Raw genomic sequence first — 18709 nt, forward strand, 5'->3', positions numbered from 1 at the left:
AGTCATGCTGGTGATTTTTTATTAGTCCTTCAAATCCATAACAAAGATCTCTAGAGCAAGACAAATGTTCTAGTGGAGTGCAATTTCCAATTTCTTAGCTAACCTGATTTTGTTGATTCATACATATGCATGATTCGGTGCTGTTTCTGAATTAAAAAAAAGGGAGAAGAGGAAAGAAAATTCTTTGGGGGCTCTACTTCCTTCTTAGGTTATTTATATTCCTTGAAATGCCCTTGAAATTTCATTTGCTAAGGGAAGCTAAACAAATAATTGCATACTAAATGGTAAATGAGGCCAGCGAGCTAGATAGTTTGTAACATCAAATCTTCTTTTTCCATGCTTAACATTTTCTCTGTGAGGGAACAGGAGGAGTAAACAGACCAATGTATCTTCAATGTGGTGATGAGTAACAATGCCAAATGCACTGAGCCTGGTTCTGCTCTATCACAGCTGAAAGCAGTCTGCAATCATGGTAGTAGGAGTCACGCTTGCGCCTTCCCTGGTCTCTAAAGGAGCAACAGCAATGATCCTTGCTTCTCTTGCTTCTCTTTCTTAAGTGGAGATCGAGGTAGTGTTATTGGGGCCTGCTACATACTGCGGGAAGTTTGCTCTGAAAACAAACTTGAGGGTCCCCTGAGGCCACTGTAACGAGACAGACATCAGCACTTTGTTTAAAATCAATCACAACCACAAACAGAAGGAGTGGGTAAGCATGTCAGGGGACTTGTAGCATTGTTCGCTGTGGGAAATCAGAAAGTCAGTGTGGGGACAAAACTCAGTTTCTTAGAGGTGACATCCATTGTCTTCATCATTAGAGGTGTTTGCATAATGAGACCAATTTCACATTGACTACAAGCTAAGAACTTTTTTTAAAAAAAAGATTACAATTTAAACAAGCAGGTTTAAATTAAGAGATGGCCTGATGTCCAGTTTTAGCTTAGTGAATTTTGCTTAAAAAGTCTCTCTCTTTCTCTCTCTCTCTCCACACATATACTTGTGGCACTTCAAAATGAATCCAGGCACACACACACACACACACACACACACTCTTGTGGCACTTCAAATTGAATCCAGAGGTACTCCACCACTGAGCTACATTCCTAGTCCTTTTTATTTTGAGATGGGGTTTTACTAAGTTTTCCAAGCTAGACTTCAGCTTGGAATCCTCCTGCTTTAGCCTCCTGAGTCATTGAGATTATGAGTGTGTGCTACTGCACACACACACACACACACACACACACACACACACACACAGATGACTTTATGAGAAAATTGGTGTGTGTTTTTTTTTTTTTTTTTTTTGCAGTATCAGGAATGGAACCCAGTTTATAGTCTTTTTTGTTTGCGGTATTTTTTTACAGTCCTGGGGATAGAACCCAGGGGAATATTCTACCTCTGAACTACACCCCCAGACCTAATTTTATTCTTTATTTTGAAACCGGGTCTCACTGAGTTGCAAAGGGCCTCACTAAGTAGCTGAGGCTGTCCATGAACCACGATCCTCTGGTCTCAGCCTCCCGAATGCTAGGATTACAAGCGTGCACCACAACACTTGGCTTTTAGTCATTTTATTTTTGAAACAGGGTCTCACTGAGTTGCAAAGGGCCTTGCCAAGTAGTTGAGACTGTCCTCAAACCGTGTACCACAAACCACAATCCTCTAGTCTCTGCCTTCTCAATGCTGGGATTACAAGCATGGGCCACCACGCCTGGCTTGTTGAGTCTTAAAAAGATATAAACAGAGTTAAACTGTTTCTTGGTACTCAAGATCTGGTTTTAAATCCTTACTCCAGTCTCCAAAATAGAGAGTTTTAGAATCAGAGAGATGGGAGAAAAACTAGGGCGGAGAGACAGAGAGGGATGAGGTTGTCGGATCGCTAAGCCCCTTCCTAGACCCAAGCTAATTTTCCATCTGGGTCTTGTGACTCAGCTGCTTCACTCTCTTTAGTTCCTTCAATTATCCTCCATGTGCACGTCAGACTTTCCTCCCCAAATCACATCCGTGGTTGGTGATTTTCACACTGACCTCCTCATACCCACTGGCCAATTCTCCCCGACGGCCACTTCATTTTTTCCTATTGTAAATGAGCCCACACATTAGCTACATTTTTAGGCTGTACTACTACTGCTCCTTGCTGGAAATCATGGGCATAACATGTCTCTATCAGAGGAGTATGCCTTAGAAGGCTTCCCAGAGCCAAGGGGCAAAAGGAGTAGAGAAACGGGATTTTACAGAAAAGAGAGGCAGGCCTCTGAAGGCACAAAGTCCATTTTCTTCAGCCATTTTAGCAGAACCAGAAAAGTTCCTTATCATGGAACCAAGAGCTAAAGCCAGGGAGCAGATTTGGTTGCTCCATCCAAGGTTCAGGGGAAGGCAGCAGCAGGCATGGACCATGGTGTGACCACCAGTGGCAGGTTTGTGCAGTAGCACTGACTTTTTTTGGGGGGGGGGTGTCTGGGGATGGAACCCAGAGGCATTTGACCTCCGAGCTATACCCCTTGCCCAATTTTTTGTTCTTTGTTTTGAAACAGGGCCTCACTGAGTTGCAGAGGGCCTCACTAAGTAGCTGAGGCTCTCTGTGAACCACTATCCTCGGGTCTCAGCCTCCTGAATGCTGGGATTACAAGCGTGCATCACCACGCCTGGCTAGCACTGTCTATTTTGTGAAAATCCCTGAAACTGATGTATGCAGCAGGGTTGCCTGGCTTATTTAGAAACTGAGCTCTGGTCACTGGGAGGCCTACTTCTCCAAGTTTGCCATGCAAGTGGGTGATAAGGTTTTGCAGCTCAAAGTCTCTGGGGGAAGTCTCACTTGCTGTGAGCAACCCAATGTGAAATACATGTGTCATAGATTGTATTTATGTTTTAGTCAGGGAAGCCCTTTTACATCCCTGTGGTTAAAGGGTCTGATCAGTGAGCAACAGGTAGTAGAGTCCATGACTCAGAGCTTGGACTCTGGGACTAAACCCTGGCTCTACCACAAAGTACCTATGACCTTAGTAGATGTTTCCTCATTCAAAATGGGGTTAACCAACAGGGGGTGATGGCACATGTCTGTAATACCAGTATTTGGGAGGCTGAGACAGAAGGATCAATTTCACAGCCAGCCTCTGCAAATAAGCAAGAGCCCCTGCAACTCAGTGAAACCTTGTTCCAAAATAAAGAAGCGCAATAGGGCTGGGGGTGTAGTACCACAAAACCAACAAATAAATAAATATAAAATGGGGCTAGCAAAACTACCTCAGCCAAAAAGGTTAAATATGTGTGTTTATAATGAATATTACATATACCAACCATGTTACATATACACAAATTATTATACACACACACAGGCATACACATAAACACAGGCACACACACACGCATGCATGTACATACACAGTCACACACACACACGCATGCATGTACATACACAGTCACACACACACACACACACACACACACACACACACCGATCTCAAAGAACGACAGGGATAAAGAAGCACCATGAAAATGTTTGCTGTTATTACTACCATAGTCCCACACTATCTGAGGTTTTGTAATCTGCAGTTTTGTTATATCCAGTTTCATTTCTCCAGGCTCTCAGTCGTCCACAGTCAACCATGGTCTGAATATATTACAGAGAAAATTTCAGAAAGACATAATCCCTAAGTTTTAAATTGCACACTGTTTTGCATAATATGACCAAACTCCCACTGTCTTGATTTTCAGTCAACTGTGTAGTGTTGAGTGCTTGTGTTCAAGTACCCCTTATTTTACTTAGTAATGGAGACCTGAAGCTTAACAGTAGTGATGCTGGCAACTCAGATATACCAGAGAAACTGTATAGTGCTTCCTTTAAGCAAAATGGTGAAAGTCTTTGACTTAAAAGGGAAAAACATAGCATATATAGGGCTCAGTACTGCCTGGTGTTCAAGCATCCACCGAGGATCTTTGAATATCTTTCTCATAGAGAGGGGTGTCTACTGTACTATTATTCATTCTCATTCATTCTTTCTCTCTCTCTTTCTCTCTCTCTCTCTCTCTCTCTCTCTCTCTCTCTCTCTCATCTTGCTGAATGAGCCCAGGGCCACTCTACTCTGAGCTGTACCCCCAGTCCTTTTTCTTTTCTCTTTTATTTTGAAACAGGGTCTCCATAAGTTGCTGAGTCTGCCCTTGGACCTGTGATCTTCCTGTCGTGCACCATCATGTCTGGTGTACTGTACTCATTTTTAAGGATGTTATCTGGATTTCTGTAAAAGAGCAGCTTGTGTCACTTGGACTTTGTGTTCATTTCCTTATACATCCTACGTCAAGTCAATTGCAGTGACTGACTTTTGCCATAATCCTGGTGTGGGTTTTAAGTTGTCCATGGCCACCCCAATTTATGCCTGGTTTTATTTCATTGTGTGATTTATCCGAATCCTTCAGCAATCTCTGGCAGAATCTAATTACAAGAGCTCAATTTGCACAAGTGAGACCAAAACCAAAGGCGAGCAAGCTTGCAAATTCATTTTATTTTTATTTTATTTTTTTAAAATTTTATTTTATTTATTTATTTATTTATTTTTATTGGTGTACTGTATTCATACATCATAGTGGGATACAAACTTTTGTAGACATACATGCACACATCGCCCAGTCAGCCTCCACCCGATCCCCACCCCATTCTCTCCCCATCCCTCCCTCCCATGCTTGGCTTAGTGGTTGACATCTAGTATTTTAGCAATTTATCGAAAATTAAAAATGATAATATCACATAACAGTTTCATTTGTCTGATACCAAGCTTTTGATGACTTAAAGATAACATTTCAATATTTCTTTTTACTTTCTTTTTTACCAGAGAATATTTTTTTTCTATTTTTTTTAGGTGAAACTATCATATATTTATATATTTATTTTTCAGAAAAAAATCTATCCTAATATGGAATATAGACTCTAGGTACCCACAACGATCTTGAAAAAGAACAAAGCTAGAAGATGTATATTTTCTGATTTCAAACCATATAAAGCTACAATAATTGAGACAGTGTAGTACTATTCTAAAGGCAGATATATAAACCATTGTAGTTAAATAAAAGCCTAGAGCTAAATTCTTCCCTATATTGTCAAGTTATTTTTGACAAGCTTTCCATGAACATTTGGTGGTGGGAATAATAATCTTTTAACTAAATATTGTTGAAAAATAATAATTACATGAAAAAGAATAAAATTGGACCCTAACCTAACACCATATACAAATATTAACTCAAAATAGATAAAAGACCTAAATATAAATCTTAAGACTATAAACTTTTAGGAGAAAATCTGGGTCATAAAACCTCACCACATTGAAATTGGCAGTGATTTCTTGGATATGATTTCAATGGCACAGGCAACAGAAGAGTATACAAACTCCCTAAAAAATAAAAAAAAATATTGTATATCCAAAGACAATGTAAACAGAGTTAACAGTTACTAAAAGAATGGGATAAAATATTTCCAAATGCTATATCTGAAGGTATATTAATATTCCAACTAGAAATCCTAAAAATTAACAACAATAAAGGCAAACAATACCATTTAGAGATAGGTAAAAGACTAACATAAGTAATGAATCTCCACAGATAACCAATCTTAGTTGACTGTTGGATGGAAACTCTTGTTTCTCTGGTTCTGGTGTGTGTTACCTATTTCTTCTTTGTAGTTAATCTGAGTATTTTCTCTAGTGCTGGTTTTGAAGACATAAATTCCTTCAGTTTCTGTTTGTCATGGAAGCTTCTTATTTCTCCATCTAATTTGATAGAAAGTTTTGCTGGGTAGGAAATTTTTGGCTGGAAGTTGTTTCCTTTCAAAATTGGGAATATGTTACTCCAAGCCCTTCTGGCTCTCATGACTTGGTTTGGGAAGTCTGGATTGATTCTAAATGGTTTGCCTCTGAATGTCACTTGGCCCTTTGCTTTTGTTGCCTTTAAGATTCTCTGCTTGGCTTCCACATTGGTCATTTTGACAATTATGTGGCGTGGGGATCCTCTTCTCTGATCCTGTCTAAAGGGAGTTCTATAAGTTTCCTGGACCTGTGTATCAACCTCTTGCTCTATGTTTGGAAAATTTTCTGCTATTACTTCCTTGAAGAGATTGTTGATCCCTTTAGTTTCACTTTCTTTTCCCTCCTCTATTCCAATTATTCTTAGGTTAGCTCTCTTAAAATGGGCCCATATTTCTTCAATATCAGATTCCTGCTGTCGGATATTTTTTCCTAGATTAGAAACTATGCGTACATTTTTTGAATGATCATCTTCTAAGAGCGAGATTCTGTTCTCCATGTGGTCTAATCGGTTGTTTGTGCTTTGAATTGAGGCCTTTACTTCATTAATTGCATCCTTTATCTCTTTTTGGCTCTCTCTGAGTTCTTTTCGAAGCACCTCTATTATTTCTACAGTTATTTTCCTGATTTGATCTTCTAGAAATCTCTGATTTTCTGTTTTATCGGGTTCTGATGTTGTGGGGTTGTGGGCATTCATTGCTCCAGTATTATTCCTCTTTCCCATGATTTTGGAAGTTTGTGCCTTCTCTGGGTTCTTCCCTTGGGTCACTATGACTTCACTTAAGGTGTCCTGGATCTCGATTCAGTAGTATCTCAGACCCCACTACTCCTTTACTGGGTTGTATCACAGAGTCTCCGACCCAGAGAGTCGATAGAGGCTGCTTTAGACTATGGGGGGTGCCAGGTTGCACGTTCTCCTATGGTGTGATATCTCTGCCACCGCCCCTCCCCCACTGTGTCGAGTCCCAGGGAGTACAGTACTGGGATTTCTCCTCTGTGGCCCGCAATTTGACTCACTGTTCTTGAGTACGCAGTTGTAGCTGTACTGGATTCGGTGAATTCTCTGCTGCTGCCGCCGGTGGCAATATGGCGCCGCTGCTATGCCCTCGGCCGTGAGGCTGGCGTATTACTTCTTGGTTTTGATTTCCACTCTGAATACCTGCAGCGTGTGCTGAGCTCAGCCACTGGGAGCTTTAGATTTTACCAGCGGCGAGAAATCCCACCTGGCTGTTCCACAGCGGCTCACCTTGGCTTGCTGTAGCCATCCAGTGAATTTGCTGCTGCCGCTGGCAGTATGGCACTGTGCCACGTCCTCGGATCTCCCCTGTGGCTCTGAGCTCTGTTCTCAGTCTGCTTTCTCTCTGGAGCCTGGTGATTTTTTTGTTTCTCTGGTGATGGTGTTTTCTGGCTATAAAAGGCGCTAATTTTGTGGTAATGGAGATTGGTTGTTAGCGGGGCTCTTAAGCCCCGCTTTTCTCGGTCGCCATCTTTCCGGAAGTCCTCATTTTATTTTTTTATTTTTATTTTTTAAAATTTATTTTATTGAAAGTAAATGTTATACATTTAATCTGTATTTTGTGCCCTCTCCCCCCTCGTTTCCCTTCCCCCTCCTGATACTTAATACCCAGGCTAACCTTGCTATATTCGTACTTTTACACCTATTTGGAAATAGCCGCTCATCAGTCAAGTTCAGCCTCCTTCCTCTCTTAGTTTTCTATTCAAACTTTGCTGAGATTTCCCTTCCATTATCTGGAGTCCCTCTGGTATCCCCATTGCTTACTCGTTTGGGCATATTAGAGGAAACATATGTCCCTTCTCTTTCTGTGTTTGGCTGATCTAACTTAACATAATGCTTTCCAGCCCTTTCCATCTTCTTACAAATGACGTGATTTTGTTCTTTATAGCTGAATAGAATTCCATTGTGTGTATTTCCCATAACTTTGCAAACCATTCATCTGTTGATGGGGGCCTAGGTTGTTTCCAAATTTTGACTATTACAAATTGTGCTGCTATGAACATAGGTATGCATATGCTACTGTAGTTCTGTTTTCAACACCTTTGGAAAAATACCCAGGAGTGGTAAAGCTGGATCATATGGTGGATCTATTCCCAGTTTTCTAAGGAATCTCCACACAGATCTCCATAGTGGCTGAACTAGTTTGCACTCCTACCAACAATATAAAAGAGTTCCTCTTTCCCCACATCCTCGCCAGCATTTATTATTGTTTGATTTCTTTATGCTTGCTAATCTGACCGGGGTTAGATGAAATCTCAGTGTAGTTTTGATTTGCATCTCTCTGATGGCTAATGATGAAGAACATCTTTTTTTAACAATTTTTTTAATTGAACATAAATAGTATACATTTAAACTATATTTGGTGCCCTCTCCCCCCGCCCCCGTTTTCCCTCCCTCCCTCCCACCAATGGTTGTCCAGGTTAACCATGTCATATTCATAATTTTACACATATTCAGATGTAGACCCACATTAATCAAGATAAGCCTTCCTCCTCTCTTATCTTTCCATTCAAACTTTGCTGATATTTCCCCTCCATTATCTGGAGTCCCACTGGTATCCTCTGTGTTTCCTAGTTTGGGCATATTAGAGGAAACATATGTACTTCTCCTTCTGTGCTTGGCTGATCTTACTTAACATAATGTTAAGTTAGGGCTTTCCATCTTCTTGCAAATGGTATAATTTTGTTCTTCTTTATGACTGAATAGAATTCCATAGTGTGTATTTCTCAAAGTTTTGCTATCCATTCATCTGTTGATGGAAATCTGGATTGGTTCCATATTTTGGCTATTACAAATTGTGCTGCTATGAACATAGGTATGCATATGTTGCTGTATTTCTCTGAATTCAACCCCTTTGGAAAGATACCCAGGAGTGGTATAACTGGATCATATGGTGGATCTATTCCCACCTTTCTTAGGAATCTCCACACAGATCTCCATAGTGGCTGAACTAGTTTGCATTCCCACCAACAGTGTAAAAGAGTTCCTCTTTCCCCACATTCTCGCCAGCATTTATTGTTGTTTGATTTCTTTATGCTTGCCACTCTGACTGGGGTTAGATGGAATCTCAGTGTAGTTTTGATTTGCATCTCCCTGATGGCCAGTGATGAAGAACATCTTTTCATGTATCTATTGGCCCTTTGTATCTCTTCTTTTGTGAAGTGTCTATTTAGTTCATTTGCCCATTTCTTGATTGGGTTGTTTGTTTTGCTAGTGTAGAGTCTTTTGAGCTCTTTGTATATTTTGGATATTAGCCCCCTATTAGAATGGTGGCTGGTAAAGAACTTTTCCCATTCTGTAGGCTTCCTCTTTAGGTTATTGATAGTTTCCTTTGATGAGAAGAAACTTTTTAGTTTGATGTTATCCCACTTGTTTATTCTTGCTTTAATTTCCTGAGCTTTGGAGGTTTTGTTGAGAAAGTTACTGCCTGTGCCAATATGTTGTAGTGTTGAACCTATGCTCTCCTCTACTAACTTCACCATCTCAGGTCTAATTTCTAAGTCTTTGATCCATCTTGAGTTGATTCCTGTGTTTGGTGAGATATAGGGGTTTAGATTCATCTTTTTACAAATTGTTAGTCAGTTCTCCCAGCACCACTTGTTGAAAAGGCTGTCTTTTCTCCAGTGTATGTGTTTGGCCCCTTTGTCAAAGATTAATTGACTGAAGATGTGTGGGTTTGTTTCTGTATCTTCTATTCTAATCCACTGGTCAGTATATCTGTTTTTGTGCCAGTACCATGCTGTTTTTTACTACTGTTGCTCTATAGTATAGTTTGAAGTCTGGGATTGTAATGCCTCCTGCGTGTTTCTTGTTATTGAGAATTGCTTTGGCTATTCTAGGTCTTTTCCTTCTCCATATGAAGTTCATGATTGATTTTTCTAGGTCTCTGAAGAATGTCACTGGTATTTTAATGGGAATTGCATTGAACCTATAGATCAGTTTTGGCAGAATGGCCATTTTGATGATATTTATTCTGCCTATCCATGAGCACGGGAGATCTTTCCATCTTCCAAGGTCTTCTTCAATTTCTTTCTTTAATGTTTTATAGTTTTTGTTGTAGAGGTCTTTTACATCTTGGGTTAGGTTTATTCCTAGGTATTTTACTGGTTTTGAAGTTATAGTGAATGGAATTGTTTTCTTTGTTTCTTTCATTGTGGATTCGTTGTTGGCATAAAGAAAAGCTACTGATTTCTTTAGGTTGATTTTGTAACCTGCGACTTTGCTGAATATGTCAATCAACTCCAGAAGTCTTTTGGTTGAGTTCTTTGGGTTTTCCAGATAAAGTATCACGTCATCTGCGAATAAGGATAATTTTAATTCCTTTCTTCCTATGTGAATTCCTTTGATTTCCTTCTCTTGTCTTATTGCTACAGCAAGAGTCCCAAGGACTATATTGAAAAGGAGTGGTAATAATGGGCATCCGTTTCTTGTTCCTGACTTTAGTGGAAATTCTTGCAGTTTTTCCCCATTCAATATAATGTTGGCTTTGGGTTTTATAGTATATTGCCTTAATGATGTTGAAGTACTTTCCTTCTATCCCAATTTTTTTGCAGTGTTTTTAACATAAATGGGTGTTGGATTTTGTCGAATGCTTTTTCAGCATCTATTGCTATGATGATGTGGTTTTTGTTCTTGGTTCTATTTATGTGGTGAATAACACGTATGGATTTGTATATGTTGAACCAGCCTTGTTGTTCTGGGATGAAACCAACTTGGTCATAATGTATTATTCTCTTGATAGAGTTTTGAATGCGTATAGCTAGTATTTTGTTTAGAATTTTTGCATCTATGTTCATTAAGGATATTGGTCTGTAGTTTTCCTTTCTTGAGGTATCTTTATTTGGTTTGGGGATTAATGTGATACTGGCCTCATAGAAGGAATTTGGAAGAGTTCCATCTCTTTCAATTTCCCGGAACAAGTTATGATGTATTGGTATTAGTTGTTCACTGAAGGTTTTGTAGAATTCAGCTGGAAACCCATCTGGGCCTGGGCTTTTCTTTGGTGGAAGAATTTTTATTGCCGTTTCTATTTCTTTGGTTGTTATTGGTTGGTTTAGGCTTGCTATGTCCTCTTGGCTGAGTGTAGGAAGGTTAACTGTGCTTGGAAATCTATCGATTTCTTCCAGGTTTTCAAGTCTATTGGAGTATAAATTTATTAAGTAGTTTCTGATAATATTTTGAATTTCTTCACTATCTGTGGTGATATCTCCTTTTTTATTTCTAATTTTGATAATTTGAGTTGATTCTCTTTTTCTTTTGGTTAGGTTGGCCAGAGGTTAATCAATTCTATTAATCTTTTCAAAGAACCAACTTTTTGTTTTATTGATTCTTTGAATTGTTTTTTGTTCTCTATTTCATTTATTTCTGCTCAAATTTTAATGATTTCTTGCCTTCTGCTGGCTTTGGGAATAGACTGTTGCAGAATTTCTAGGTCCTTGAGTTGTGTCATTAGGTTCTTTACTTGGTGGTTCTCTGTCCTTCTTATGTGGGCACTCAATGCAATAAACTTTACTCTTAATACTGCCTTCTTGGTGTCCCATAGATTTTGGTAGGTTGTATCTCTGTTTTCGTTTGTTTCCATAAATTTCTTTATTTCTTCCTTAATTTCTGCTCTTACCCATTCATCATTCAATAGTGTATCATTCATTCTCCATGAATTTGAATACTTTCTTTAGAGTTTCCTGTTGTTGATTTCTACTTTTATTCCGTTGTGGTCTGAAAAGATGCAAGGAATTATATTACATTTTTTTTTAATTTGCTGGTATTTTCTTTATGTCCAAGGATGTGGTCTATTTTGGAGAAGGTTCCATGGGCTGCTGAGAAGAATGTGTATTCTGTAGTTCCTGGTTGAAATAATCTGAAAATGTCTATTAGGTCCATTTGTTTTATGGTTTCCTTTAGTTCTAAAGCGTCTTTACTCATCCTTTGCCTTGAAGATAGATCCAGTGGTGTGAGAGGCATATTAAAGTCTCCCAGAATTATTGTATTTGGGTCTACTTGGGATCTTATGTCCAGAAGGGTTTGTTTTACAAATGTGGTTGAACCCACATTTGGGGCATAAATATTTACTATCATTATATCTTCTTGGTGTATTGTTCCTTTTAATAAAAGGAAGTGCCCTGATTTGTCTCTTTTGATGTGTTTTAGTTTAAAGTCTGTTTTGTTGGATATCAGGGTTGCTACCCCTGCTCTTATTTGGTCACCGTTGGCATGGTATATCTTTTTCCATCCTTTCACTTTCAGTCTGTGAATGTCTTTGGCTGTAAGTTGAGTTTCTTGCAGACAGCATATATTTAGATTATGTTTCCTAATCCACATTGCCAGTCTATGTCTTTTGATTGGTGAGTTATGTCCTTTGACATTAAGAGATATTATTGAAATATGATTTTTGTTTTCTGCCTTTTTGTGTTCTGTCTACTCTTGGGTGGTTTGATCTTTCTTCTTTACTTAAATGGCCCACTTATTAACTTCCTCTCTTCTCTGATTCTGAAGTCTGCTTCTTTTTTCTTCCTTATGGTTTATTTCTTTAAGAATTTTCTCTAGTGTTGGCTTTGAATTCATGAATTTTTTGAGATTCTGTTTATCCTGACTTTGGTTTCACCATTGATCTTGAATAGTAGTTTTGCTGGATAGATTAGTTTGGTTTGGAAGTTATTTTCTTCCAGGGTCTGAATCACGTCGTACCAGTCTCTCCTAGCATTCATGACCTGAGTTGTATAGTCTGGGGTGATTCTTATTGTTTTGCCTCTATATGTCAACCGTCCTTTTGTTCTCATTGCTTTTAAGATTCCTTCCTTGGCCTCTATATTGGTCATTTTGGTTATTATGTGGCGTGGAGTGGTCTTTCTTTGGTCCTGTCTCAGTGGAGTTCTGTATGCCTCCTGGACATGAAGGTCCAAGTCACTTTCCATATTTGGAAAATTCTCTGAGATTATTTCCTTGAAGATATTACAGATGCCCTTGGTCTGTACCTCTATCCCTTCTTCAATGCCTATTATCTGTAAATTAGGACGCTTCATATTATCCCATAATTGCTGGATGTTTAGGTTTTGTTGCTGTAAAGATTTCTGTATATCGTTGACTGTGTTTTCGGTTTGGGATGTACTGTCTTCTAATATTGATATTCTGTTTTCCATTTCATCTAATCTTCCAGAATTTCTTTCTATTGCTGTCTTCATTTCACTTATTGCCTCTTTCATTTCCTTCCAGGCCTCTTTATGATTCTTTTTTAGTGTTTCTAACTCACCTTTCACCTCCTCTAGACTTGTTTTAAATCCTTTCATCATATTGTACATCAAGATTCTGAACTCCCCTTCTTGCATTTCTAGTAAGTCAGTATTCATGATTTCTGCTGTCTCTTCATAATTCCTGGTTCTCATATTTATAGCATTCTCTGTCCTGTTTTTCTGATTTCTACCCATCATTCGTGAGTATTATGCTTAGTCCAATCTTAATATTAGGAGTTTAGGGGTATCGGCAAGTCAGCAGAGCTTTTCCAGTGTTGAGGGTGGGTGATGTGGGAGGAGCTAGGGTGATGGGCAAAGGAGTCAGATTAGGTAGAGGATATGTTTAGGTTGAGAAAGACTTTAAGTATGATAAGGTAATACCTTGCTGAGAATGAGAGAGAGTTAACTAGTAGGACTCTTGTTGTTAGTAGAGTAAGTAAGGAGATATGAAATATTTTGTGTATTAAATAAGGAGGTATATTATGGGGAAAAGTTTTGGGGGAGAAGAGTATATAGGTTAGTGTGGGGAAGTTTGTAAGAGGGGAATGGAAGGAGCAGACAAACATAAAAAAAGTCCACGCAAGATACCAAAACTATTATGTAATCCAAGAAAAAGAAAGGAAAAACCAATCAAAGGAGGAGAATGAAAAAAGGAAGGAAAGAGGAAGAAAGAGGAAAAAAGGACAAGGAACTAACAGCTGTGTGAAATCAGAAAACAAGGCAAACTATCAAATATATATTTAAAAAAACAAGTTAAAGTAAAAGAAGGATGGGGAAAAATAAAACAGCAATAACCATAACAAAACAAAAGCACTGTAAAAGCAAAACAAAACAAAACATCCACAGTAACAGTTAAAAAAAAAAACAGTCCTACTTATTTACGAATATGGGGTCAGATCCATATAATATTTGTGTATCTGATTGCTTTGGTAGTTTTCAGAATATAATCCAATGTCTCTTAGTTTTCTTTGTACTCTATTTTTATCTTCTTAGGTCACTCTGGGTGTTTGGACACCTTTCTTTCCTTTAACTGCTTTGGGTTTATGTGTCAGGATGTCTGGTGTCACTGTTACTAGATTCTGTACAATTCCCAGGTTTTGCATAATTCCAACCTGTAGTCAGCACCTCTGCACTCACCACCCTAGACTCCAGCCTGTGCTTCCCTACAGCAGGAGTGGAGGATGTCCAAAGTAGACTTGGAACCTCCCCCTGCGGTCCTGTGCAGATATTGTGTCTCGATGGATTTTCCTGTGTCTCTGGAAATTCTAACTGGGCTAGCCAGTGTGGTCCCAAGATGTGCCCTGGGCAAAGGGTTGCTGGTTCCTGGATGCCCACACTTACTGCCAGAGCTCTGCCAGTTCCAAGAGTGCAGGCTGGGTGCGCTGCTATTACTGGACCCAGGTGTGAGTGGGTACAGCTGCCTAGTGCCTGCTGCTATGCTCCTCCATGGTGCATTGGGCTGTGTTTTAGACTAGAACTGAGTATCTGGCTGCCAGGTGGGTGGGAACTCCCATCGGTGGGCCAGGGGCGCGGGATAGGTGCACAAGTGTCCGGGGGGCACAGGCGCTGCAAGGTGTCCAGCAATGATCTCTGTCTCCTGCGGGCTGTAGAAGCTGGGGGCCCAAGGAGATCTCACGGACACACAGAGCTTTTGCAGCCTGAAAGCAGGCCTTCAGCAAGGTGGGTGTCTGGGCTCCAGTGTGGGGCGGGGGCTAGGCACACAAGGTAGGCTCCGATTTAGGGGTGGGGGTGGCACAGGCACTGACTACTAGTGGGGGTCCAGGGCTCAGACAGGGTGCGCAAGGACAGTGCTGGGTTCTGAGGTGTGGGACAGATGCCCCGGGCCAGTGCTGGGCCTGGGGCGCACGCTAGTACCCGCACTTTCCCTGGATGCACTCAGGTACCTGGCTTCCTTGGTCCAGGTGTCCGTGGGAGTCTCTGTGCTGTTGTGATCCAGTCGCTGGTGAGCACACAGAATTCTGACGTGGGTGCTGCTCGCTGCTTAAGATGAGGCTCTATGTCCGTTTTCAGTCTTGGGTTATCTTGCTGCGGTGATTTCAGTCAGGGCTCGGGAGTGCAGATCTTGGGAATGCAGTTTGGGCGGGCAGGCAGCCTGCGCCAGCAGCCCGCCGGTGGGGGTCCCGATTGTATCTGCTGTAGGTCTGGTGCCCAATCTTTGTTCTTCTTCTTTGAGTTCAGAGTTTCCGCCGAGGTACCTGGATCTGTTTTGGTTCCTGGGATGTATTTATTTTGTTGATTAAGACACTGCTATCTAAGTAGTTGAACTTTATTTGTTTCCGCTACTGAGAAGTGCTGTGTCCCTCAGTCGCCATTTTGAATCCTCCCCGAAGAACATCTTTTCATGAATCTATTGGCCATTTGTATCTCCTCTTTTGTAAAGTGTCTATTCATTTCAGTTGCCCATTTCTTGATTGGGTTGTTTGTTTTGCTAGTTCAGAGTCTTTTGAACTCTTTGTATATTCTGGATATTAGCCCCCTATCGGAGTGGTGACTGATAAAGATCTTCTCCCATTCTGTAGGCTTCCTCTGTAGGTTCTTGTTGGTTTCCTTTGATGAGAAGAAACCTTTTAGTTTGATGCTATCCCACTTGTTGATTCTTGCTTTAATTTCCTGAGCTTTGGAGGTTTTGTTGAGAAAGTTACTGCCTGTGCCTATATGTTGTAGTGATGAGCCTATGTTCTCCTCTAATAACTTCAGTCTCTGGTCTGATTTCTAAGTCTTTGATCCATCTCGAGTTGATTCCTGTGTTTGGTGAGATATAGGGTTTTAGTTCCATCTTTCTACAAATAGATAGCCAGTTCTCCCAGCACCATTTGTTGAAAAGGCTGTCTTTTCTCCAGCGTATGAGTTTGGCCCCTTTGTCAAAGATTAATTGACTGTAGGTGTGTGGATTTGTTTCTGTATCTTTCACTAGTCAGTGTACCTGTTATTGTGCCAGTACCATGCTGTTTTTACTACTATTGATCTATAGTATAGTTTGAAGTCTGGGATTGTGATGCCTCCTGCGTGATTCTTGCTGCTGAGAATTGCTTTGGCTATTCTGGGTCTTTTCTTTCTCCATATAAAGTTCATGATTTGCAAATTCATTTTAAACTCTCACAGTGGTGGAGCTTGGGCTGTATTTCCTGCCGGCTTTCTAAGAGAGGGACTGACATTCATCATGGAGAGAGCACCGCTCCCTATTGTCATCCAGTACAGGCCGTGGGGAAGGCCAAGTGGACTTTCCCTTCACTGCAGCTCTCTTTCCATGCTGGGTCTTAGAGAAGCTGTTGATGCAGAGCATCTTGAGAAGTTATTCCATTGGCCTTCTGCCTCTTGCTGAAGTAATTTCTGTGATACAACACATAAATTCTGGACAACTGCTTAACTTTTTTTGGGGAAACTATATGTGAAGTACCCAGCACAGTGCCTGACACAAAATATAGCATCTAATAAGTAAAGGATCTTAACAACAACTACTACTACTACTACTACTACTACTCCTACTCCTACTCCTACTCCTACTTATTATTATTATTATTATTATTATTATTATTATTATTATTATTTTGGTTATACGGGGGTTCCTGGAAGCCCTTCTACCTCCGGGCTACACTCCCAGACCTATTTTATATTTTTTTATTTGCAAACAGGGTCTCTTAAGCCAGCGAGGCTGGTTCCAAACCAGCGCGATTGTCCTGTCTCCACCTCCCAAGCATGGGGATTACAAGCATGTGCCACCACACCTGGCTTAACCTATTATCTTAAACAAACAAACAAAAAATACTTTAGAGCATTTCCCCAAAGGACTATAAAGATTGTAACATATGTAAAATACCAAAAAAATGTCTGGGCTCCGGTAGACAGTAAATATTTACCGGATTCAACTAGATCTCTTCCTTTGCCCATAATCAAATGACTATGTCAGTTCATATCTGAATCTAGACCCAATTAAATTGTCTTTATGCATGCTGTTTCCCTTCTAAAACTTCAGTTTTAGGATTTCAAACTTACTTAAGAAAAAAACCCTACTTTTAAGCTGGAGAAAGATTTGTAAAGAGTAGATATTTTGTTCATATACATTACAAACTAGAGAAGCATTGAATGGATTTAACTCTTTCATTCAACAGATACAGTGTCTGTTGATTGATTGCATGTAATTATTTGTGGAAGACAAAAATGCATTTGAATCTCTACTTTCAAAGGATTTAAAATATATTTGGAGAATTAATGTCTACTATTAAAAATCTATAAATGTATCGTCAATATGTGAATAGTAGGAGTGCTTTATAAATTAAGTGGAAAGCAAATTCTAGATACATAGTATTAATAATATAAAATATAGATATTACTAGAAGATATTAACAATTCAATAATTCCTTCCTCAACTAAGTCTAATCTGTTTATTTAAAGTTTAACAAATAATTATTTAATAAAAGCATTATAGACCACATTGATTGGTCCCATACTTTTCTTTATAGGAATTGCTATAATTTTGTATATGGTAGTTTTGTTTTCTTATTTACTACTTGGTCATTTTCCAGAGTGTCTTATTCATTAGCCATGCTTTTATTAGTTTCTTTTATTTAAAATATTAAAAAATAGTATTTTTATTGTTTGGTTATTTGGGTATCTGTTATCTTTTAAATCTGATTAACTTAATTTTTGTTTTTATAAATTATTATTTATGGCAGCCTAATTTCTCAGGTATATGCATATATGTATGTTTGTGTGCACATATGTGTGTGTAAGAGGGAGAGCTTATGTTTTCTGGAACATTTTTCTGTTATATGATTCCCCAGAGAGATTTGTGTATGGTTCTGCCAGATGTATGGTAATACTTTACGCCAACTTCATGACTTGGGTATTTGTTTTTTTAAGATAGTGAATTTAATTTAATTTGTTTCAGTTTAAATTCTTTTCCTTACAAACAGTGCTCTATTATTTTCTTTTATTTTTTGAGTTTTTTTATTGGTACATTATGATAATATGTAATAGTGGGATTCATTGTGATATATTTGTACATGCGCCTAACATAATGTGGTTAATTTTATTCCTTTCCTCCCCTCCTCCTTGCCCCTCACATACTTCTGCTACTTTACTGGTCTCCCTTCTATTTTTGTGAGATTCCCTCCCCCTCTTTTTTTCTTTTGTTCTATCTCTTATATATGAGAGAGAACATATGGCCTTTGACTTACTGAGTCAGGCTAATTTCACTTAACATGATGTTCTCCATTTCTATCTATTTTCCTGCAGATGATAGAATTTCATTCTTAATAATGGCTGAGTAAAACTCTATTGTGTATGTGTGTGTGTGTGTGTGTGTGTGTGTGTACACATTTTATCCACTCATCTGTTGACAGATTCCACAACTTGGTTATTGTAAAATGCATTGTTATAAAACAGGTATGCATGTATTACTGTGGCATGCTGACTTAAACTCTTTTGGGGAGGACTTCCGGGAAGATGGCGATGGAGCAAAACGGGGCTTACGAGCTCCGCTAACAACCAATCTCTATTACCACAAAATCAGCGCCTTTCATAGCCAGAAAACACTATCAGCAGAGAAACAAAAAATGTAATTTTAAGGGACAGAGAAAAGAGGGCTGGAAAAATGAGACACCAGAAACCAGACCACAGTGCTGCAACCAGAGGCATGGCACGAAGCGGCGGGCACCATT

This window comes from Muscardinus avellanarius (genome assembly GCF_963383645.1).
Source record: "Muscardinus avellanarius genome assembly, chromosome: 3".
In the NCBI taxonomy this organism is placed as follows: domain Eukaryota; kingdom Metazoa; phylum Chordata; class Mammalia; order Rodentia; family Gliridae; genus Muscardinus; species Muscardinus avellanarius.